We start from the raw sequence: 26,439 nt of genomic DNA, 5'->3' as shown, positions 1-26,439 counted from the left end.
AACCCTTTTGATATTTAGAAACTTCTTACCAATTATTTTTTTACATAGTATGTTGTTAAATAATAATAACTGTAGATATTCAATAGAAAACTACGTTGGTGACTTTTTGATTCTTATTAATTGTACTCAAAAATAGCATTTTATTACAGTTCCTTGCTTGTGACTTGTAATATTAATTTGTAAAATTTCTTTTAAAATAAAACTCAAAATACAACTATTTTACGCTGTTAAGCTATGTCCACCGAATCACGCGAGACACCCTGTATAATTATTATATTCTTTTGAACCTAGTACCTTGTCCTCAAAATTTTTTCCCTAAAAAGTAATTGATCTGACCTCTAAGAGCCATGTCGACGACGACTTGTTTTGACTTTGTCGTGGTTAAAAACGTTATATATATTTTATTTTTTACTTTATTGATTCATAACAAGTCCCATAGGACACAAAAAATCAAGTTTCAGGTTCTTTGCAAATGATAGTATAAATGTTAATTAGATGCAACATAATTTTTTTTTATCTACTTGATTTACCTATATACACCTATATAATTATGAAGGTCATCAGTCCAATTTTTAAAAACAAAAATTAAAATTGAAAACTTGAACCAAGTAATGGTATGCTCTTGAACTTACATGGTAGAATCAAATTTAAATATAAATAATGTCTAATTATATGATTACAAAGTCTATTTTATTTTGAAAAGAACCAATTGAATTTTTAAAACAGGCTAAAAAATTTATATAATAGGTTGATGTTATTAGATTAGGTACAATGAAAATAAAAAAAAATAAATGAAAACCTCATCTTTAAGTTGGCCGTTTCATATTGAAATAAAGTAAAAATACTTTCAAACAATTTTCTAACGATTGGAACAAGCACAGCTAAATATTTGTATTTACAATAGAATGGGATTAAATTTAAAATATGAATTCATTGATACAAAATCACTAAAGTTAAATTAAAAAAATTATTACTTCTATGAAAGAGATTGAATTTAGTTTAAAGTCATGAATTTTATTGATGGAAAATAAAATTGTACTTAATTGGAATAAATAATCGTGTAAATAAAGCGAATCGATGAATTAAAAGAACATATCTTTATGTTTGCTTTAAATATGGGATTTTGTTTCTATAAACACATTCCTGTCATGTCTAGGCTATAGGTCGTCACAACTACATGAAGATTTTTTTTATACAATTTACATAGAATTTGAAATAAACTTATTGATCATTTTCATAATATATTACACATATATAACACTCATCGGTAGTCCAGTTGGTACAGCGGAGGGCTTAAGACAGTAAAATCAAAAGTAATCCATAGTGGTTGTGTCAATCACATCAGTATTTTGTTATAATATTTCTAAGTGGTAGAACTAATCAAAAAAAGATTGCTTAAAACTATGTTACATTTCAAAACAACAATATTGAAATTTGTTAGACAGTATATTACTTTCATACAAACAACTCATGCGCTTGTGTCAACTTCACCACTCAATCCGTATGGTAGTTGTATCACATTCGAGGCTTCATTCGCCATGTTTGATCTCGCGATGAGGTTGACACAACCTTATATCGGTTGATATTACGAATTATTTTTTCAGTGTAATAACTAATCATTTCAAAACTTTGAGAATTCGAAGCGACTCCAACTGAATAAAAATTATTATCGCTATATTAAGTTACACTTGTTTCTTCTGTCACTTATAGCAGATTTATAGAAGACGAATTTAGGGCGGTATTAGTTACTGGTTCACCCAGTATATAGTTTTATAATGGCTGTATTCGAACTGTACAGTGATATAAATTTTCATCTTAACCATTATTTAATGTGTTTTATCTCTTAGCGTTTAGAATCTAAATTGGCTATTAAAGCAACCCGAAGAACTTGGGCAAATCTTATATCATAACATGATGTCCCCCATCATACTCTACAATTTTTGTTTCAGTTATTTATTAATTTGTTAACTATAAAACGAGGTATTAGCTATTATAGATTAAAATGGTTCACTCTGTATAGAATGCCTTTTATAAAATTTAATTTGCTACAACGCTTGGCTGAAAGTTTTTTTCATATTCACCACCATTTTCTAAAAAAAAAAAGGAAAAGAAATTTTGTTTAAAATGTTTTTTTTTTTTTAATATTTGCCGGAAATGTTGGACAAAATTAATGGCAAATTCTCGTTTATTATCTTCTCTTATAGAGTTCTCATTTATTATTATTGATAATATTTATATGGAAAATTAAAGTTCCGAGGGTCGAAAACATGACTGGTCTAAACTTTGTTTATATGAATTTCAATTATTATGAGGACGATACCTATGAAGATTCAATTCTACTGGTCAAAAAATCCTTTGGAAATTTCAACTTTAGTAATTTCAAATTTCAACTAAAGATAATGCCTGTCCTATTATGATTCTTCTAGAAAAATGAATTTGTTGAAAATATTCATACCTGATCGCTAGTAGGAGCTGGACTAATAAGATAATTAACAAATAAAATGATAATTTTAATAATATTAATTATTTTTATTGTTATTTCTCCCTACACTAAGGTGGCAAGTAAATGATACCCTTGGGATTTAGTGATCAAGTTTGTCTGTAGTTTGACTCTTTTATAGAATTCTGCAATCAAAAGCTGTAGCCAATATTGTTTTGAAATGAAATTAATAACCGGTTTATTAGTAACATAATTACAGAAATTATATTTATAGAATGACGTCGTCGTAGTTTAAAGTTGAATAAAAAATATCATTCAAAACAAAAATAATAACAATCCATTAGTGGGCCTGGCGTGATGTGACCCTTGAAGTCCACACGAATAACTTCCCAGTATAATAAAGAGTTATAAAAAATGATAATAATAATAAAAAAAACTCAACCGACTCGAAACGTAATTCTTTTCGAATCATATTGCCATTAATACGTTTCGATCGACACCTCAACAAGGCGATATCATTTTTTGTTCATATCGATCCGGAAAAAAATGACCACGAACGTACGCACACACACACACACACACACATACATATTAAGTCTGTTCGACTAATATTCCAGGATATACAATAAATTAAAATGCTTGGTTAAGAAATTTATTTCCTTATGCTCGTACAATTCACAGTAGCGGTTTTTGGAAAGATAAGAAAAAGCTTCTGTGCACAAAACGAAAAGAGATGTTTTTTTAAATTAATAAATAGATATAAAGTGTTCAGAATTTAGATTCCCGATACAGTGGATTAATCTTAACACTTTCGCAAATAATCTTGCTAAAGCTCAAATCAAACCAGATCAAATAATATTAATCTTCTAAGCTCCTATATACTTTTTTTTAGTGCAACTGCGTTCGAATTTCTTTTAAAACAAAACGGCTCTCACATTATAGAAAAATCTTTGACATTATTTATACGTTTTTTTTCTAAGTTGATATTGATAATTATTAATATAATTAAGCTCTTACTTATAAAAATAATGTTAATTAAGCCCTGGGAAAATAGTAACATCTTATATTGCGAGTGATAATTACTCTCTTTATTCTATCTATAGATCATTGATATTCCACACTGAAAAAAAAAAAAATACGACAACCACATCCCGAAGTTGGCCGTTTCATATTGAAATGAAGTAAAAATACTTTCAAACAATTTCCTAATGATTGGAACAAGTACAGCTAAATATTTGTATTTACAATAGAATGGGATTTAATTAAAATATGAATTTATTGATACAAAATCACAGAAGTTAAATTAAAAAAATTACTTCTATGGAACAGATTGAATTTAGTTTAAAGTCGTGCATTTTATTGATTGAAAATAAAATTGTACTTAATTACTTGAATATATAAACGTCTAAATAAGCGAATATACAAATTAAAAAAACATATCTTTATGTTTGCTTTAAATATAGGATTTGGTTATTACGAACACATACTTTAGCATGCCTAGCCAATGTGGGATTGAGTCAACTATATGAAGATTATTGATTTTTATAATATATAGTATAACAACCATCGATATCGCAGTTGATGCAGTGGTGGACTTAAGACACTAAAATCAATAGTAATAATCCATATGTCGCTGGTTCAAATAGAATTCGAAGAAATCTATTTTTTTTTTTAAATAAACCTGCCCATGTGGTTGTGACAATCACATCAGTATTTTGTTATAATATTTCTAAGTGGTGGAACCAATCAAAAAAAGATTGTTTAAAAATATGTTGCATTTCATAACAACAAAATTTGACATTTGTTAGACAGTATATTACTTTCATATAAACAACTCATGCGTTTGTTTCAACTTCACTACTCAACCCCGTACGATAGTTGTATAACATTCGGGGCCCCATTCGCCATAATGATCTCGTGATGAGGTTGAGAAAACCTCATATCGGTTGATATTAAGAACTTTTTTCAGTGCATTGGTACATAGAATAATAAATACTCTCCGAACAACAAAAAAAGTCATTTGCATACCCTGTTATTGCCTAATGAAAAAAAAAATTGGAGTCATTTTTTCGAATATTCAAATAATCGTTTCGAATTAAATATTACCGTTGAGCTTGTCTAATGTCTTAAGCTTGATAGCATAGATCAATAACTTAACCTCAGAGAAAAAGTACAAATTGCTTCAATTTTTGTCACTATGTGGCGTATGATACGGTCTTGTTGAAACCACATCGTAGCAATATTGAGTGCATTCAATTTCGACCTTTAAAAAATTACAGTGCAGGCATCTCCGGAAAGACCACCGGGAAACCACATTAAATAAGGTTTTTTTATGTGTACTTGGGCCGTTTAGTTAGAATGAGCTGCATAGTACAAGATCCGAATTAAGGTCGACCTTCACCCATCTGTTTACCGAATGAAAGTTATTTTTTTATGAAATGTAAAATATTTACAAATATCCCTGTTGTGGGTTGCCCTAAAAAATATGGTCCAGACAACTTTTAATAAAAATATCAAAACTTGGAAAGCTTGTAAACTTTATTTTTTGACTGATATTTTGTGGACAATCATATAGCACCGTATTTGCAATAAAATTATCTTTATTTATATATGTGAGGCAATGAATTAACAGATGAACGTAATTACTATTCACAACTTGTATAAATGCGAAAATAGTGAACGAAAAGAGGCAGACAGCATAGCTGCTGCATATTCTTTATGGCTTTTACTTTCGAGTAGATCAATATTCGTTAGATATGTAAGTCAGTGAAAAATTTCAAAAAATTTTACTCTTGATATTTTCACTAAAAGTAGTCTTGACCACATTTTTTTAGGCAACCCATTGCAGGGATATTTGTTAACATTTTATATTTCATAAAAAATAACTTTCATTCGGTAAACAGATGGGTGAAGGTCGATCCTAATTGGGATCTTAGACTAACATGATTATACAACTCAATTCCATATTATCTTAAATTTTCAATTATAATTTATCTAAAGTTGCAAACATTGCCGGTCAAGGTTGGCAGATTTCATGCTTTAGTAGTAGATCTCAGGTTTGTTTGTATTCTATCGGTCTACTGCTTTTTTAAGGAATTTAAAGAATTTTTTAATTAGCAAAATAATTCAACGTTAACAGTAACAAGGTTAATAAAAGTCAAAATTATGGAAGCATACGGATCAATGGGGACTTTTGCGATTTTGTTTAGAACCATAAATAGAAGGTCCTTTCAAAAAGCCAGCTTTCCGGGAATCTTTTCCGAAGTAAAATGTCTCTATTCCCTGTATTAATATTTATTGATCAATATCGATATCGATTCAATTATATTCATCGTGTCAGAAAGGTCTAATTACTCTAAGTAATAGTATTGTAATACTATTTACTTTTAGTTTAAAAATGTAAATATGAAACACACTTTTACTCTCACCTATATACCATATTATTAAATTTATGTAAAACATGCATTAAGTGGCTATTTGTTTGTGTGTAAATTCTTTAAAATTTTTTTTTTTTATAGTCTGAAGGACATAAATTATTTCCAGTATATTAAATAATATTTATATTAGAATACAACAATAGCGAGCTACTGAAAACCATTGCTCACGTTTTCATAAGCAAATGAAAGTTATTTATTTTCAGATAGACATATCTCCATCAATATGAATGCAAATTATCACCAAATTTTTATATTTGACCATCGCGATTTAGCCTTCACCTCCAATGCTCTCACTAATCCCCCCTCCATAACACTCAAAATAAGGGTAGGGATTGTTTCACTTAAGTAAATAATTTGTACAGATTAAAAATTTTTTTAAATGTTATAGAGTCTCAATTCATTGAGTGTATTAGAACAGGTGGCCATGAATTGTATTCACCATTTTTACAGAAATCTTTAATTTATGGTCCAAAATGATGCTCATAGACGGCGTAGTGAAATCTCATAGACAAAATTTAATAAAAAAATCTTTTATGAAATTATTCTGATGTATGAGCTTTCTTATTTGCTTCATTCAAATCTATTCAGTAGTTTTTTTTGTGAAAGCGTAACAAAAAAACAAACAACCTTACTTTCACATTTATAATATATAAAGGCATGTGAACTCATCATGATCGATTTTTGCCCCAATTTCCTAGATCGATTTTTGTTGTATATAAAAACCTATTTTAGCTACCATGTAGTCATCATCAGTATAAATTGTGTAATCATAATTTCTCTCTAGACAATTTGCACACTGGTATGAAGTTAACGTTGAAAATTATATATTAATATCGTCAGTTTACAATGTAAAATTACAATACGTCTTAGAATCTATAGTTCCTAGCCTAAGCTTTATCTATAATACATCATCTTATTAAATATATACATCGAAAAATATAAACATTTTACATCGTTTCTGAAACGGAAAAATCGTATGTAAATAACCATTGATATCTTAAATTAACCTAAGTTGGACGGATAAACCGTCCATAAAACTAGACCTAAAATATTTACAATTTAGATTACACCGAATCAGTTGTAATTGAAATCACGTGTATCGTTTCCTGAAAAGCAATGTACGCATGTCAAATTGGCCCAGTTCATTAATTTCCGGGAATTTTGGTGTGTGCACAATTTATACTTTCCAAGTATCTTAACAAATTATGACGTCGACCAATCAGTTTCGATCAAGTTATTAGTGTTTGGCCAATGAGTGTGGATCACATGATCCTTTAAGGCCAATGAGATCTAAAAAATTAATTCTTCTTAAAGGCTTAAAATTAAGTTTCTCATTTACGTTATTTGAATTTCGCAATCCATGTGGGATGATGATTTGTTTTACATTTTTACACAATAAATTTTTACGTCTAACTTTGGAATCCCTGGTAATAATTCAGGGTGGACCATTGTAATCTATAATGGCTAATAGCTGGTTAATTGTTCAACAATCAAGATTAGATTAGGTTATATTGGCTGTCCACGAGGGACACACTTAGATTATAGAGCCCATTGTGATACCATATATGGGTTTTACCACCTTTTCGGCTGATAATTTCATTTATCAGCGCCTCAATTATTTTCAGAGGCTGAGTGCACCTCCTTCATGCATATACCATGCACTAAACCAGCACATCAAAACTATTAATTAAATTAATATTTGTTGTAACGGCGGGAATCGAACTCGCTACCCTAGACATACCGCGAACGGAACAGACCATGCTCTAACCCACTGAGCTACTAGGGTTGACTAACCAATCAAAACATAACTTAAAATTTGCATAGCTTGATGAGGGACATCATATTGTGCGGGACATCATATTGACATAAGATTGGACCTATAATTCTCCAAATTGCTCTAATAGTCAATTTAGATCCTAAACGATTAGAGATATAATAACACTTTAAATTAGAAAGTAGAGCTACATAAAAAAACTAGAATTCTTTGTTTAAAACATTTTTTCGAAAAGCTTTCAGCATTTGTCATTATTGCATATGATAGAAAAAAAAGCACGCTATCTACATAAAAATCCTTTTGCCAAAAGTTGTCAAGGGCAATAGAGAACATTCGCTTGTGTCCATGACTTTGATCTGAAATTTTAGTTTTAAGGTCATGTGATCTTGAAAGTTTGTCTTACTTGATTTATGTCCTTTAATCCCGAGGGGACGTAGGGCCCCAATTTGTTGAGGTTTCTTTAATACATTGAATTTAAGGTAAGGGATTGATTAGCTTACCGTACGCGATCCTGTTGGTAGGGCTGCCACCTCAGGGCAAACAGACTTGCCTTTTCGGTGTACAGATGCCATACAAATGGTTATCACCATAGTGACGGATGCTGTCCAATTTACAACCTTTCTGACCCACTTGGCGTCTGAAAAATTACCTGGACTTAAAAGTTATTAACATAGACAAATGGCCTTTATTGTCCTTGATAATTTTTGCTTAAAAAATTAATCTAATGCTATTTTCTTTTGTTTAAATGCAATAATGGCATATTTTTAAGTCGAATTTCCTACGAAAGCTGATGATTTTCGGAAAAATATTGAACAAATTTCTAATTTAAAGTTATATTCTGTCTCTTACTGTCTAAGATCTAAATTGACTAGTAAAGAAACCCGCAGGTCAAGGTCTAATCTGATGTCAGAACATGATGCCCCTCATATATGTCATATAACTCCTTTTGTTTAAGTTATTTTTTGATTGTTTAGTTACAAAACGAGCTATTAGCCTTAATAGATTAAAATGGCTCCCTGTATACTGTAATCAGATGAGGTATGGATAATCTGTAATCTGATTGCAGGTGACGTAAATAGTGAAATTAATACCTTGTATGATTGAAAATGAAATCAAAAACAATGAAATTAATTTTGCATGATTAGCTACTTGAAATTAATCATAAAATTAAAATCCTTCTAGTGGTATTAACTTCATTATTTTAATTAATCGACTTTACGGGGTCCACCATTTTAGTCGATAATAAAAAACATTTTGTAGGGTACCAAGGCGGAACATCTTAATAGAATTTATGCGAAACATTTTTTTTTTTGTAAATCGAATGGATTACGCAATTTAATAAGAGATAAAGGCAACTTTATAGTTAGGAGAGGTAATGTTCTTGTCCTTGACTCGTAATACCTGTTACTTTTGCCGTGCTATTTAATTCTCGAAGAGAGGCTTTGAACAAAATATTTGCTCTTTTATGAAAAACAACTTCTAATTAAAAATTTTATTTTACTGCTTATCAGTAGCGATCCCAAGGTGTTTTAGATAAGCCTACAGGTTAAGGTCAAATTCGATGTGTCCAAAAGATGATTCTCTTTGTACCCAAAATTCTGTGTTTGAAAAATTAAATATTTTAAACACTTCCCGATAACCGATTAAAATGATTCCGACTTTACACATGGTGTACTTACAGGTTAATACGGGTACCCCTTAACCTTAAGTAACACATCAGTTTAAAAGAAACGCTTAACATAAAGACCCGCTACTATGTCTTGAATTGCTTACTTCCCAGTAATTTATTGTAATGGGCCGATTTTCGAAATCGAAATTTTCAATATATCTTTACGTTTCATGGTTAGGACAAGGTATTAACACCAATTTGGAGAAGAAGTATGTGTGTGTGTGTGTGTGCGTGTGTGTGTTGTGTGTGTATGTGTGTGTGTACGTACGATACGTAGACATTTGTTTCGTCGTCGCTATCGTGCGAACCAAAAATGATATCAACTTCGCTGAGGTGTCGATCGAAGCTTTTTAACGACAATATGATACGAAAAGAATTTGATAATATTAATAAGAGCGATACAAATTATTGAGCAATAGATTCCAAACCTAAAGTCCAAGTTTTCAAATGAGTTATTGAAGTTCCAAATTCGATGATTTTTCGCAGAAATACAGCTGTTTGAAATTTAGGTAAAATTTTGTCGCTGAATATTAAAAAGAAATGAACCAGGTACAGCGTACTTGATTGAATATTTAAAGTTGGTCCCCTAATCGGCTTATGCTAATCAAGCCAATTAACTCATGTCCCGAATTAATTTCAAATGCTAAGAGTAATAATAACTTATGTAATGTCCCCCAACACATGCATTCCTACTTAATTTAAATTGTTAGTTGACAATTATTACATTGTTAGCCTGTGTATGTTAATTTTTGCATTGATAATAATTAAACAAATTTAAATTAATTGTAATTATACTTTATTACATGTATAATTAAAAAAGTATATTATATAAAATTAAAATAAAAAATACTTTTTATATACCATGTTTTTAAAATGGGCTTAAAAGTATAAATAATTAAATTATACTAACAGATTAAATTTTACATAATAATTTAATTATTATAATAATTTAATTATTTTCTACTTTTTGATCCATTTTAGAAACGTGGTGTATTAAGGATGTATGCGCATGACACATTTAAAGGCTCAAAATTTTTGTATAGGTAGACGTTTGCTCAAAGAATGTGTGGTTAAAATTTCAGCTTAGGTATCCATGCAAATTTTTAAGAAAAAAATCATTGAAAATCGATATAAAATACATTGGCTCTTATGGAGAAATTTAAAAAAACCTACATATTTTGAAAGTTTTTGATAATTTTCACTTGGAAAGAATGAAAACAAATAAAAAATAAATTTTTAATAAAAAGTAAACATATTAGCTCTATCCATAAGTGTCTCCATTCATATAAGGGATGTACGAGGAGGGTAGATTTAGGGTTAAAATTATTTTTATTTTATTTTCAACATTGATGATTAATTTTATTATTAACTTCATGAATTTATACGAAAATAAGAATAAAATTTGTCGATATATGTCTTGTTTTTCGAAATATTAAAAGCTGAATAGTTAAAGAAAATTTTGAATTTGAAAATTACGAATAATATCGATAAATTGTTCTCTTACTTGTTGCGTTATATCGTCAAGTTTTAACATAATTGACTATCAAATTGAAAAAATATTTTTTTTATTTGTTTACCTGAAATTACTTGATCATACACACTCATACATCCTTAAATAGTGCACACATCTAGGGATCAAAAGTAGAGAATGTCTCATATCTCATGTTCCTTTTCGCTCAAGATCTGAGGCATTCTTTACTTACTCCCGTGTTGTGTATAGTATTTTTCTCCTCGGCGGAGGCAGAAAGCGGCAACTTCGTTTTGCCGCTTTTGAAAGTTGATACTTTCTGCACGGAGGTGAGAAACAGTACTTGGAAGTTATATACTTCTTTGTAGAATGAATAATATATAACTTGAATAATATATAATACCAGCGCTTACCAACAACCCCCAGGTGCGTTCTGGATCTGTATCGTCATATTCGCAATCAGGGATCCATAAAGTTCCCTGTAACAAAATTCAGGACTTTTAACACTAATTCGAGGATAATGATTGGATAGTTAACGAGAAATATATATGAAATTGATCGTTTTGAAAACAGCTAAAGATATCGAAATTGTTCACTCTACATTTTTTGTTGGAAAAAAATTTTCCAACAACTTTCGTTTGAATTTGTTTGTTATAAAATCAATTAGTTTCAAGATATTGTTAATTAGCATATTAAAATTTATATTTGGCAGTTTTTCCCGTTTTTTGGAAAAATGGCTGAAGATATCAAAATTTTTGATTGTACATTTTTTTAGGGACAAATATTTCCGACAATTTTTTGTTTGAAACTATTATTCATAAAGTTGATGGTCTCCGAGATATTGGCCAAAAATCGTTTTTCTACGTATACATAGCATAGAATTAACGCCACCCTAACACTTTTGAGACTACGCGTTAGAAAGGTCTTAAACTAGATGCCAAAACCTTGCTGTTTTTTAGTTTTTTTTTTTTTTGCCTTTGAATAAATTCATAAAATCGCTTATTTTCAGTTACTTTGGACGTCCTGTATAAGTAATTACATAATATGTATCCAATCATCCATAGGCCACTGCTGTTTTTTTAAGATTTAAGTCTTCTTAAGACTACCGTGTGGATTGCTTGGCGTTATTACAGCTTTCTCAATAAAGAGACAATTGCCATTGTGTTATTTTCAAAAATGGCTTTAAAAAATATATAAAAATAAATTTTTATTTTAGGTACTACACTTTCTTCTTCATTCCGAAATCTTTTAATCGACTATCATAGACGCCTTATGAAGTTGAAATTTTCAAATTTTTTTTTTACTTGTTTCCATAAAGTCAATTTATTCAATCATTTTACAACTTAAAGCAAGTGACAACAAACAATTGACTGAATTAATTGATAAAATACCTTGTATAGAAAGTGTTCCGGCTGTGTCAACGACCTTTCCGCTGCCATTTTTTTGGTTTTCGAAAATTTTCCAAAGTATTTTCTAGAATTTTTTTTTCATTTTTCGACAATCTCACTAGTTGAAACTAACTACAAACTTCATCTTCCTATCTTTTATAGTTTTGGAGAAAATGGACAAGAAAGTTTTGCACTAATTTGCGCCCTCACGGATAAACAATGATGTTTACGAAAAAATGTTTCAAACAAAAGTTATTTATTTTTTATAAGGAATATATATATATATATATTTTACATTTAAATTTCTGTTCTATCTCTAACGGTTTACAAGATTGGTTCTAGGGACTCAAGGCCCAATTGACCTATGTTGCTCATTTACGACCTCAAACTCACTTTTTACGTCCTGTGCACGCTTTAAATATTTCTTGATATTTCTTTTCGTTTTTGAGTTTATCGTATTGACGGACGAGCGGAAAGACAGACTAATTAGTTGATTTTATTAACACCTATACAAAAATTTTGTTCATCTCACTTGGACTAAAATTGGTATACCTTTATATATATTTCATATATATCGGCGTATAATAATTCTATACTTATCATTATCGATCTTTGTGTGATGCATCCTAGATGCACGAGGACAAAAACATATATTAATCAATTTGAATTAAGCAGTGAAATTAAAAATTTTCAAGTCCATTAATTTAAAAAAAAATTTGTTTCCTTAATATCATCCTTGCTCAAAGTTGTTAGAAAACTTAAGGAAGTTCCCTCACCAGTAATAGAAAAGATTAAATTAGTAGAAAATGATCCAAATTTTTAGTATGTTGTAGTTAACGATACATATTATTAAATCAAAAAAAATTTGGGTATCTTATCGATCAATTAAGAGAGTAATTAATTAATTAAAAATACACTAAATAACATAGCATGATATGAGGATGGTATGTTATTTAGTGTATTTTTAATTAATAAAAACTCTCTTAATTGATCGATAAGATACCCAAATGTTTTTTTGATTTATTAATATGTATCGTTAACTACAACATACTAAAAATTTGGATCATTTTCTTCTAATTTATTTTTTTCTATTACTGGTGAGGGAACTTCCTTAAGGACTAAGTACACACAAATTATTGACTTGTTGTAAATAAGTCCAAATATACAGGGTGTTCTGTTATTGACTGCAGATCGTTGGCCTACAGAATAAGCTCATAAAGACGAAGGAAAAAGTCATTTACTAATTTTGGATCTGAGCCCCAATTTGCGAGATATGGCTATGGTACAAATCAAAAAATTTAACCATTCACAGTGTTTGAAAACCTGGTAGGCATACACTATCTTATTTGGAAGGGACAGTTAAAAACTATCAAATTTAATTGGACAAAAAAAATTTAATACATTAGCAATTGTTATCTTTATTTTTCGCATTTAATTATTTACTTGTCTCGCTTGTTTTTCGATTAGTATTTATTTGCCACTACAGTTCACTTAGTTATAGGCTGGAATTGTCTTATTACATAAAAAAATGGGCTGTCTTTGCATACTTTACATACGCAATAAACTAAATAATAAATAACATGTTGATTCTTTTCAAATAATTTTATAATAAAAACAACTGAATAGAGCAGGAGACGGTCGTTTCATCAATACGTATGTTTTGTGTAAATTTATTATTATTCAAAATAGCTTATAGATTATTTACATTTCTCTATAACAAAAGATCATTCCATTGGTTTCAATAACGAACGTAGACCTTCAATACCAAAAAAAAAAATTATGTAGGAATTTACCAAATTTTGCATTTTCTCAAATTAGTTTTCCCACAAATTCAAGAAGAGCGTTTTATGGAAATTTTCAAAAGTAAATGAAGTATGTTAAGCGTGGTATCCAAATTTCAAGATATTTTCAAGCCACAAACGGCCAATGGCAAATGAATGAATTATGAAATATTTGTACATTAATCACAGCACAGATTACATTTATTGCAGGAAATTACAACTAATACTAAATAATAATAAAAATAAGCCTATCTTATCACCATTTTCAAAATCAGTAATCTTTTTTCACTTTTTCAGTTTTAAAAATCATTAGTTCTCCTTCAAATTCAAGGAAAGCGTTTTTCGGAATTTTTCAAAAATATATGACGTATGGTAAGCGTGGTATCTGAATTTCAAGCTATTATCAGGCTACAAGCGGCCAATGAAATGAATTATTATCTAGGAATATCAGTAATAGTAATTATTAACCAGGAATATCAGAAGAATGTGAATAATGTAAGCTGTGCTGTGATTAATGTATAAACAATTCATTGTAGTTTGTAGCTTGAAAATAGAATCCAAATTTCATTTGGGTACCACGCATAGCATACTTATTATACTTTTAATTTTCAACATTTCCGAAAAACACTTTTCTTGAGTTTGTAGGAGAACTTACGATTTTTAGAAAATGAAAAATGAAAAAGTGGATTAAGATTACTGATTTTGATTATTGTGATCGATGGGTTTATTTTTATTATTATTTAGTATTAGTTGTAATTTGCTGTGAATATTGTAATCTATGCTGTGATTAAAGTACAAATAATTCATAATTCACTCATTTCATTGACCGTTTGTAGCTTGATAATAGCTTAAAATTTGGATACCACGGTTAACATACTTCATTTATTTTTGAAAGTTTCCGAAAAAAGCTTTTCTTGAGTTTGTAGGAGAACTAATAATTTTTAGAAAATGAAAAATTGGTAAATTCCAGCTCGACAATCCTACGCAGTTTTCTTCTAGATATTAAAGGTCAACGTTGGTTTTTGAAACCAATGGAGGTCACATTGAGCATTTATTACAGAAGAATGTCAATAATTTATAAGCTATTTTGATTAATAATAAATTTATACAAAACATACGTATTGATGAAACGACCGTCTCCTGCTCTATTCAGTTGTTTTTGTTATTGAATCAACAAACAAATTTCAACTTGTTTGTTATTATTTCTTGGAATATACAAAATAGTTTTTTTTTATGTATGTTAAATGGATTGTAAGACGTCCTATTTAGCTTAAGTATTAACACAATACCATCATAGTTAAAATATAAAAAGTGGGCGGGTTTAGTGGCAAATAAATACTAATCGAAAAACAAGCGAGACAAGTAAATAATTAAATGCGAAAAATAAAGATAACAATTGCTAATGTATTAAATTTTTATTGTCCAATTAAATTTGATATTTTTTAACTGTCCCTTCCAAATAAGATAGTGTATGCCTACCAGGTTTTCAAACACTGTGAATGGTTAAATTTTTTGATTTGTACCATAGCCATATCTCGCAAATTGGGGCTCAGATCCAAAATTAGTAAATGACTTTTTCCTTCGTCTTTATGAGCTTATTCTGTAGGCCAACGATCTGCAGTCAATAACAGAACACCCTGTATATGTTAGTCCGCCTTGCACCTACTATATTATATACAGTAGAGGTATAGTAATCCAAATGCTTGATAAGTAAAACAGAAACGTCCAGTAATCCGAACACCCCTTAATTTTTATTGAGAATCTGAACACGAGACTCTACTGTACTGAATTCTAAAGTTCTTATTTGCTTTAATTATAAAATTCTATACTTTTGGGACACTCTTACTTATACATGTCTCTTATTATAAAATCACGTGTAGAAAATCTAAAGTTGATCGAGCGTGAAGTATCGTCAACAAATTAATAGTAAATAAGTAAAATTAGTATAAAAAAAAAAAACCTTAAAAAGAAAATCATCTGTGCACAATATATTACACGAATTTATCCTTCAAATTATATAATTCAGATAAATCAGAGAATGGATTTAGTTGTTGCTACTGTATTACAGTAGAATCTCGATAAGTTAAAGTCCAAGGGAAACAAAAAATATTTTAAGTTATAGAGGTTTTTAGTTATCAAGGGTCTATGTTATTGAATGCATCAGAAGGATGGGTTCAATAAAATACTGAAAATTAAATACATATGTAATCATATTTATTCACATTACTTACATTACATAAAAATAAAACAACAACTAAAGGTTTAGTCTACTTATAAAAATCTGTGATTTTCTTTTGTTTTAAAAAATTCACTGTTTCTAAATCGATTTGATTTTCAATGACAAATAGAGAGGAAAATACATTATCTTCTATGATGCTACACTGCTCTATAAATGATCGTACAGTTGTTTTGACACTCTTTCAAAATGACTCATTCACACAATTTTATGTTATAGAGGTTGTGGAAACATTTCTTTTAGTTACTGAGGGCCTAACAGAAATTATTTATTTAAGTTATAGAGGTTGCGTATTTTAAGCTATAGAGGTTTTGGGCTCTGATGGGAAGGGAACGTAGTATTTTTTTAAGTAACTAAGGTTTTTATGTTACCGAGGTTTAACTTATCGAGATTCTACTGTATTTACAAAGTGTTAATTTAAGGATGTATGAGCGTTATGATCAAGTAATTTCAGGTAAACAAATTTTGTATTAATATTTTCAATTTTAATTTTGAAATATGTTATAACTTGATGATATAAGATGAAAAGTAAGAATAAAATTTTTCGATATCTAACGTAAATTTCAAAATATTGAAAATTTGGTATAATTATTCAGAATTTTATTATTATTTTTCGTCTACATTCATGAAGTTATAATAAAATTAATCATCAAAGTTAAAAATAAGATAAGAATAATTTCCACCCTAAATCTTCCCTTTTCGTACACTCCATATATGGGTGGAACAACTTGGTTTTTTTTCATTTCTATGCCATTGCTTATATGTTTACTTTCTATTAAAAAGTTTATTTTTTAGTTTTCATTCGTTTCAAGTGAAAATAAGAGCCAATGTATTTTATAACGATTTTCAATGATTTTTATACCTATGAAATATATCAAGGTATACTAAGTTTAGTCCCAAGTTTGTAAGGCTTAAAAATATTGACTCTACGAACAAAATTTTGGTATAGATGTTCAAATCATCTAATTAGTCCATTTTAGGTAGTCTGTTCGTTTGTCTTGTCTGTCTGTCAACACGATAGCTCAAAAATGAAAAAAGATATCAAGCTAAAATTTTTATAGCGTGCTCAGGAAGGCCATAAAGAGTGAGGTCGAGTTCGTAAATGAGCAACAATCGGCCAATTGGCTCTTAAGTCCGTAGGACCCATCTTGTAAACCTTTATAGATAGAACAAAAATTTAATTGTTAATAATGTTCCTTATAATAAAATAAATTCTGTATGAAACATTTTTTCGTAAACATCATTGTTTACCTGAGAGAGCGCAAATTACGCGATTGCGTAATCAACACTGTCTTTACATGGTATTGCAACAATTAACTCAGAAAATTATTTGTTTTCACTTGTTTTCTTAAAAATTTGCAGATACCAATGCTACCAATGCTGAAATTTTAACCACATATTCTTTGAGTAAAAGTCTACCTATAAAAAAAATATAGACCCTGTAAATCAAACATTGTTGTCATGCTCAAAGACTATAGGATAGACAAGAAGCAGAAGTATAATTATAAGTGACATCTGGAGTCTGAGGCGATCAACTATTAAGTTTGTAGGCCTTTGCGGGTATGGCTATTAAGTTTAACTACTTTGCGGGGGTGACTATTAACTATTAAGTTTGAAAGCCTGACTCGGTAGAGGCGCTGAAACTCGTATACTACGATTTTACATTAGCTCATATGGGCTGCTTCTCCTCTATCCTATGCTCTTTGGTCATGCTCATACATCCTTAAAATTAAAATTAAAAAAATTATAAACAATACATTTTTTCTATGTATGTTGATTTAACTGAAAAGTGGGGGCTTTTTTTTTTAATCTGTGATCACTTTAATCACAATCAACTATGCATACAAAAAAAAAACACTTTAAAGTATTATAAGTACTTGGAGATGGTTGAGTTTGTTTAATAATCATTTTAGTAGTACTGTGGTGTATGTGTTAATAAATTTTTATAATACTGAACGCGTGCGCATGCTTTAAATGATTTATGTACAAAAATTTAAATAAATTGTGTTTGTGTGTATAGTTTTTTTGTTGTTGATGTCTTTGAATTGTATTGACACAGTGTAAACCTTTTTTTTTATTAATTATGTATATTTTATGATTTTTTTTTAAATGTTGTTGAAAGCGTTTATTATTATTTTTCAATAACAAATTTTAAAATTTAGTTATTTTTTCTTGCTGATTTGAAAAATTAAAACTAGTACATTATATTTTATTTTGGCAAATTGCTTATTCTCTTGATTACTTGATTGTACAAAACCTCATCGCGATATTAAAAGTGGCGAATGGTGCCATGAATGTGATATAACTATCGTACGGGGTTGATTGGTGAAGTTGACACAAACGCATGAGTTGTTTGTATGAAAGTAATATACTGTCTAACAAATTTCAAATATTGTTTTTTTTATTGGTTCTACCACTTATAAATATTATAATAAACTACTGATGTGATTGTCACAACCAAATGAGCAGGTTTATTTGGTTTATTTAAAAAAATAAATTAAACTTTTTCGGTTGGATTTGAACCAGAGACATATGGATTACTATTGATTTTATTGTCCTAAGTATACCGCTTAACCCACTGCGCTATCGATGCTTGTTTATTTCAAATTTTCTGTAAGTTAGTAACCTACATCTACATAAAACTTAGTCAAATCACTTCACCAAGCTGCGACTCAAGTTGCTCAAGGCCTTAAGGACGTTCATTCACCTACCTGTTTTGCTATGCACCTCTGTGTCACAAAAAATGCACGGATTACATAAAGTCGTATAACTATGTAGCCCGTGCATTTTTTGTGAAACTCAGCTCATAAACAACAGTATTAGTGGAGATCCGTAAGATTTATAACTCGGAATCCAAAAACAGTCAATGATGATATTTAACGTCAAATGATAGAAAAATTTGATAGAAATATTATCAAAGATAATAAATAATAACTCTAGGATATTTCGAAATAAATTTCGATTTTTGAGTATTCATACTGATGATGACTACTTGGTAGTAAAAATTCGTATTTGTAAAATACAAAAAACTGATCTAGAAAATTAGGGCAAAAATCGAAATTAATTTAGAAAAATTAGACGTTTTTGAAAAAACCATGAAAATGAAACAAATTTCAAGTCATTTGCTGAAAGTTTGTCGGACCTTTCTTTTTAGGTTTTAGCCAGTATAAAAACTGATGAATTTACCACGGGAACTAAAAAATTAACCTTGCCGCTTTCCAATTAAATTTATGTAGGTACTGGCAACAGTCTCAAGAAGTTCTAGCAGTGTCGGATAAATATTTTTTGAAATATTGCAACTTAAATGCAAAAATTTTATTTCTTTATCGTTAAATAACTCGAAAAATAATAAAGGTACAGAAAAAATTTAGATTTTTTTCAGAATATTTTATCTACAAAACTTTTTTTTGTAACTTTTTTTTTTCGAGTTATTTAACGATAAAAACATTTTTTTGTATTTTTCGCATTAGAATTCCAATATTACAAAAATATTTATCCGAAACTGCTATAATTCTTGGGCCTGAGCTGAGCAATATGAGACTAGATACTCGTCACTGAAGACGAAAAATCAGAACTACCGGATTTGATGCAGACTGTAATGTATAAAATTATTGTAATATTTATAATATAGGCAATTTTTTTTCACAAATATTTAAAAAGTTGCAAAAAAAAAATTAAGTTGCTAAAAATTTTTTAACAATTTTTTTTACTTGAAAACGTTTCCTTTACTTGAGAATATCCAAGGAACTGATTTTTGCATGCAATTTTTGAATTAACAGTATTTCGACGAATAAGTTTGCGTAATTTTTACGGATTTTAATTTGTAACTTTATTAAGTGTACCGTAAAAAACCTTGACCATGAATAGGGGGACTATGAGAAAAAATATATGGAGATTATTAAATGAAGTATTTATACACCGATCATAAACTGAAATTAGTTAGTTATACGCAATTATTAATTCATAAATTATATCGGATATTCAGATGTCTCATGTGACATGACTCTTATGAATTTGATTTTGTAGGGGAACTATCATGAGAGTGGCACATCATAACTATCTATCAGGTAGGGACAATAAAATCGATGCCAACGCTTCCAGTGAAAAATTTTGGCGATAAAGGAGGCTGTTATGACTAATTTACAATTCTTTACATGTTAATGTTATAGAAAATGTCAAATTAAAATTATTGAAAAACAGTAATTTATTAAACTGAATGCATTAAAAATTGTGAAAATAAGAAATCAAATTGCATAAATATTATTTTTTAAATGTAAATTATCATAATTATTTATTTAAATTTGTGAGACAATAATATTAAATTTTCTATGTAAGTCATAAATATATATGATTATATATGCATAAATACAATTCTATAATTAAAGTAGTGTATTGTTGCCATGGAAACGCCTCCAATAAAACTCACGCACGGTGCGAATATTTTTTGTGATTTTTAAACTTAACATATGCTTCAAAATTCGAAAAATTTGCGCTATCAAGAAAAATGCATCAAACAAAAATTGTTGGTTCCAGGGGCGTACGTCTCATTGGGCTATTGATTATGTCATATTGAAAGGAACTAAGACGTTCACGGGTTTTTATTGTAGGAATCATTCAATGGGTGGTTATTAAAAGAGAAAAAACCGGGGTATTAAATTAGAGGGTGGGCACTGAAGATAGAGGTGAAAAAGCACCCCTTTTGGTTTTTTCCAAATATCTCATAAACAAAGCAAAATTTCGGTATATTTTATATATTGGTACAGTATCAAATTTTCCATCAGATTAGTATTTTAAATTAGAAAAAAGGCCGGGAGTAGGGAACTTTTGCCCCGCCGCATGGGCGTAAATAGAAAAAGCACAAGCACTCACGTATATGAAATTTTTGCGTACACTCAGGCCAACATTTTCCACCGGCTCCCATAAAAATTGAAGAGGAGACAATTCCTCAGTTAGACGGTTTTTTTGGTTTCATTACCTCGATTATGATGCTTTGAGTTGATATATGATGAAGAGATACTGGAAAATTTTAAATTCGAAGGTTATTCTTTAAAAAATAACTAGCTGACCCTGCCACGTGCTGCTGTGGCTCAGTTATAATGCAATTAATTAATATTATACTAAATTATTCACCACAAGTTAATTACTATATACATATAAATAAGAGCAATATTTTTACACAAATAACTGAACACTCATCTTTTTTATATTGCATTTTAGCCCAGTGTCTTGGTAGGTTTTGTTGATTTTAAAAATAAAATTTATGCCGAGAAAGATAGTTTTTATGCTGTTTCACCTCGTTTTTTAATAGCGGCACATCCGGCAACAAAATCAACTATTTCCGGAAACTCGTAAAATTCAGTTTTTAGGCCAAAAAATGCAGTTGTTTAAAAAAAATCAATAGGTCTTGTAGATTTAGGTCAGTTTAACCTATAACATCATCCATTGTAAGTTTTGTCAATAGAGTCAACCTCCTACCCGAAAAAAATTTAAAAAAAAGCGATAAAAATGGCCATTCCTTTTTTGCCTCACCCCGGGGAGCAAAATGACCCTAATGAATGACCCTCTTTTCTTCTTCTTTTTCAATATTGACTTAAAATGGTTATTGGAACACTCTGTGTGAATTTCAGCTTTTATACTTTAACGTGAGAGAGCTCGGGTACTGCTCCCCTGATTACCTGCTACCTACCGAAGGAACCGTTAGTCAAGGTTTGTAGCCCCCAAAGATTGGTCCCTAACTCCCTACACCAGTGAGAATACGCAAAAAAAATTTCAGCTTTTATACTTTAACGTATGTCTGGCAGGCGCTGGCTCTTACTCTATAAGCATTTTCATTGATAGAAATTCATAAATTTTTATAGCCCATAGCAACATCTTATGTAAAACACCGCTGGATATAAATTTCTTGTATATATCTCTGACGTACACTATCATTTGTTGTTTTTACTTTCGCTGAAAAAATTAAATGAATAAAAGAGGGGACGAAAAGAAATTATTTGAAAAAGTAAATAAACAAAAAATTTTATGTGTATTCTAGTAGTGAAATTGTTGAAAGAAAGTTGATTAAATAACAATGAATCTTATAATTATTATTTAAGAAAGAATTACGTAACTTTTTTAAAAATTAACAAACAAAAAAAAAACTTTATTTATTTATTGTTAGTGTAATTTAGTTTTATGGTTTGGAATTTTTGCTAAACAATGCGAATACAACAATCATTACAGGTAAAATTTTATTATTCAACAAGTAAACGTAACTTCTTAGAGAAAAATTAAGGTAAACGAACGTTTTTTTGTTATTCTCTATCTGTTTGAACGAATGTTATTTCTAGTCACTCTTGATTTAAGGATGTATGAGCATGACAACAATGTTTGATTTAAAGGCTCAAAATTTGTTTGTAGGTAGTCTTTTACTCAAAGAATATGTGGTTAAAATTTCAGCTTAGGTAACCGTGCAAATTTTTAAGAAAAAAGTCATTAAAAATCGATATAAAATACATTGGCTCTTATGGAGGAATCTCAAAATACGACATATTTTGGAAGTTTTTGATAATTTTCATTTGGAATGAATGAAAACAAATTTAAAAAAAACTTTTTAATAGAAAGTAAACATATTAGCAATGAATTAGAAAAGAAAAAAACTAAGTGTCACCGTCCATAAAAGGGATGTAAGAGCAGGGTAGATTAAGGGTTGAAATTATTTTTATCTTATTTTCAACTTTGATGATGAATTTTGTTATAACTTCATGAATGTAGACGAAAAATAAGAATAAAATTTTTCGATATGTGTCTTGGTTTTCGAAATATCGAAAGCTAAATAATTAAACAAAATTTTCAATTTTCGATATTTTGAAAATTAAGCCAGATATCGAAAAATTTTATTCTTACTTTTCGTCTTATATCGTCAAGTAATAATATAAATTTATCATCAAAATTGAAAATATTTATTTTTAAATTTGTGCCCCCACTACCATGCTCATACATCCTTAAAAACTCGTTCATTCAAATCTTTCATCTGACTAAAATTCAAATATTAAATCTTCACTCATGTAAGTTTAAGGTAGTACGAGCGCCAAAGAAAGTTTAGACTTGTGGTTGAAATTATTTGTATCTTATTTTCAACTTTGATGATGAATTTTGTTATAACTTCATAAATATAGACGAAAAATAAGAATAAAATTTTTCGATATCTGACTTGGTTTTCGAAATATCGAAAGCTAAATAATTAAACAAAATTTTCAATTTTCGATATCTTGAAAATTACTCCAGATATCGAAAAATTGTATTCTTAATTTTCGTCTTATATTGTCAAGTTGTAATATAATTCACCATCAAAATTAAAAATATATATTTTTTTAAATCGTGTCCCCACTATCGTGCTCATACTTCCTTAATTAGGCGGACTAACGGATTTTTATACCATGTATATATGAAATATACATAGTATATTAAGTTTCGTCTCAAGTTTGTAACGCTTAAAAATATTGATGTTACGAAAAAAATTTTGGTATAGGTGTTCATAGAATCACCTAATTAATCCATTTCCGGTTGTCCGTCCGTCCGTCTGTGGACACGATAACTCAAAAACGAAAAAAGATATCGAGCTGAAATTTTTACAGCGTACTCAGGACGTAAAAAGTGAGGTCAAGTTCGTAAATGAGCATCATAGGTCAATTGGGTCTTGGGTCCGTAGGACCCATCTTGTAAACCGTTAGAGATAGAATAATAGGTGAAATGTAAAAAATGTTCCTTATCAAAAAATAAACAACTTTTGTTTGAAACATTTTTTTGTAAACATCATTGTTTACCCACGAGGGCGTTAATTAGGTGCAAATTTTATAGTATGTATTAATATAGGAATATCAGTTGTGTGTGTGTCTATTTAAAAGTGAATATCTTTTGTTATTTACGTGACGTCAAAAAAACAAACGACTGCGCATCAACACTGTCTATACATGGTATTTCAACAATTAACTCAGTCAATTGTTTGTTTTCACTTGTTTTTCAATAATTTATTTAATTTTTAACTAACAAATTTAAATAGTTTTTTATAATTTCTACCGACTAGTTTTATAGAAATCTATGAAAATATATCATGAATATATATAAAAATATATCATCCATATACCGTTTTCCCATAAAACTAATGTTAAATATACCTACTTGTGAAATCATTTATTTATTTGAATAATCCGACAACCCCCCCCCCCCCATCTCAAATTTTCATAATTGATTTAGAATTAGTCCAACTTCATATAAAAAAGCAAATAGGTGTCATGGGCATCCGGTAGAAACCATGTTACTATCTTATCTTCTTGTATTGTAAATGTAGCGCTTACTTTTTTACTCAGATTTGACTTTTTTGCTGGTTTGAATGATTGATTATGCACATGTTCAATTTTGTAAGATCATTTTGTGCTTTTTTCTTCTGTCTATATTTTTAAAAATATTCAGCACGGCTTGTAGTCGATTTGCTATCTAATTAAGAAACACAAAATGAGGCCAATGATAGCAGAACGTCAGCGTCATTGTAATTTCAATTTACTATTTTATTGCCATTCGTCAATTTATTATTTTATTGTGATGAATGAAAGTGTTGGTAAATATATTATTTGAAAAGAATGAATAAATAGAAAAACCTGTTTTATCATTTAATAGCATCATTTTATATCAAATAACTTAAAACATTTTATTTTAATATTTATTTCCTGTTTATCAAATTTGTGTTTCCAATAAAATTTAATCTAAATTTTTATATAATACATAGTAGTGAAACTAATCATGGTACATATTGTTTTTAAATCAATTCCATTTTTGAAGTTGTTAATAACAATATTATTCTAGGAACTGACATAGTAAAAAGTCTAACCGCCTCACAATGAAAAAAAATCACAGATTATAATTTATTCAAAAGTAGTAGGGACAATTTTTTGAAGGGAAATTCATTCCAAGTTTCTGTTTGACATCCTTATTTTACTCAACCATTATTTTTTATGCCTTTAATTAATCGAACATTAAAAATAATTGTTGGGTTTTTTCGATTTGAAATTAGAAATTGTCAATTGGTATAGATTTTCATAGAATCACCTAATTAGTTCATTTCCGGTTGTCTGTCCGTCTGTCAGTCTGTCCGTCTGTCTGCCAACACGATAACTCAAAAACGAAAAGAGGTATCAAGATGAAATTTTTACAGTGTACTCAGGACGTAAAAAGTGAGGTCAACTTCGTAAATGAGCAATATAGGTCAATTGAGTCTTGCATCCGTAGGACCCATCTCGAAAACCGTTAGAGGTAGAACAAAAGTTTAAATGTAAAAAATGTTCCTTATCAAAAAATAAACAACTTTTATTTGAAATATGATATATCTGATTTTGATAATTCAAAAATCAATCATATCAACTCCATCTATGATCACGAATTAGACTAACTTTAAGTTACTATTTTTGAAATAAAAAATTTTTTTAATGAGTTTCTGATACATATAGATTTTGAATTTATTCGTAATTTCATCTAATTGAATAATAATATTATTAGCTAAACATATCTATATACATTTTTTTATCTCCCCAAAACTTTTACGACCCATTAACCATATTATAACCAAACAGAAATACGCTGGGCAACAATAGACTGCTAATTTTAGGATAAAAGAACAACTGTTTTCAGAATAACAATCTCAAATTTGAAACTTGAGATGATTGTTATTATTATAAATTCTTATATTAATTTGTAAATAATATTTTTTATTTATTTTATGTATAAAAGTTTGTTAATAAGTTTTGATGATTCTTTAAGCTTTGAATCAACTATTATTTTATTTTATTACATACTAATAAAAAATAGGTCACAATTAATAATGGTGATAATACGTATGATAAATTATAAATTTCCATTGTAATTTTTTAATTAAACTACACAATTCCACATTCTAACCTAACTTATTTATATTAAATGCATTGTTTAAAAATTTAAAGTTATTGAAACATTATTGTCCATAAATCAATTTATTATGGATAAATTTGATTTAAAGATGGCATTGAATTGGGTATTAGTTTAGGATTTTTTTTAAATTGCACATCGTGTTGTAAAAGTTTTAATAGATAATAATAAACGCCTTATCAACATTGAAAAAAAATCATTCCTCTATATAAAAATGTTTATCCTTAAATATTCTAAAAATTATCATGTACTTTACAGTCATTTATTATAATTAATCATGTTAAACGGTCACAACGAGGTATGTTTTTTA

General features: G+C 28.9%; 1 protein-coding gene across 2 annotated transcripts in view; it reads left to right on the top strand.

The window, feature by feature from the left end:
- Positions 1 to 26,439, top strand: part of LOC123305875 (bifunctional 3'-phosphoadenosine 5'-phosphosulfate synthase) — a 52,596-nt gene that overhangs the window by 20,844 nt on the left and 5,313 nt on the right. The gene's annotated exons all lie outside the window — the stretch shown is intronic.

The sequence above is a fragment of the Chrysoperla carnea genome, chromosome 1, assembly GCF_905475395.1.
Source record: "Chrysoperla carnea chromosome 1, inChrCarn1.1, whole genome shotgun sequence".
Taxonomy (NCBI): Eukaryota; Metazoa; Arthropoda; class Insecta; order Neuroptera; family Chrysopidae; genus Chrysoperla; species Chrysoperla carnea.
This window is presented reverse-complemented; position numbering and strand designations above follow the sequence as displayed.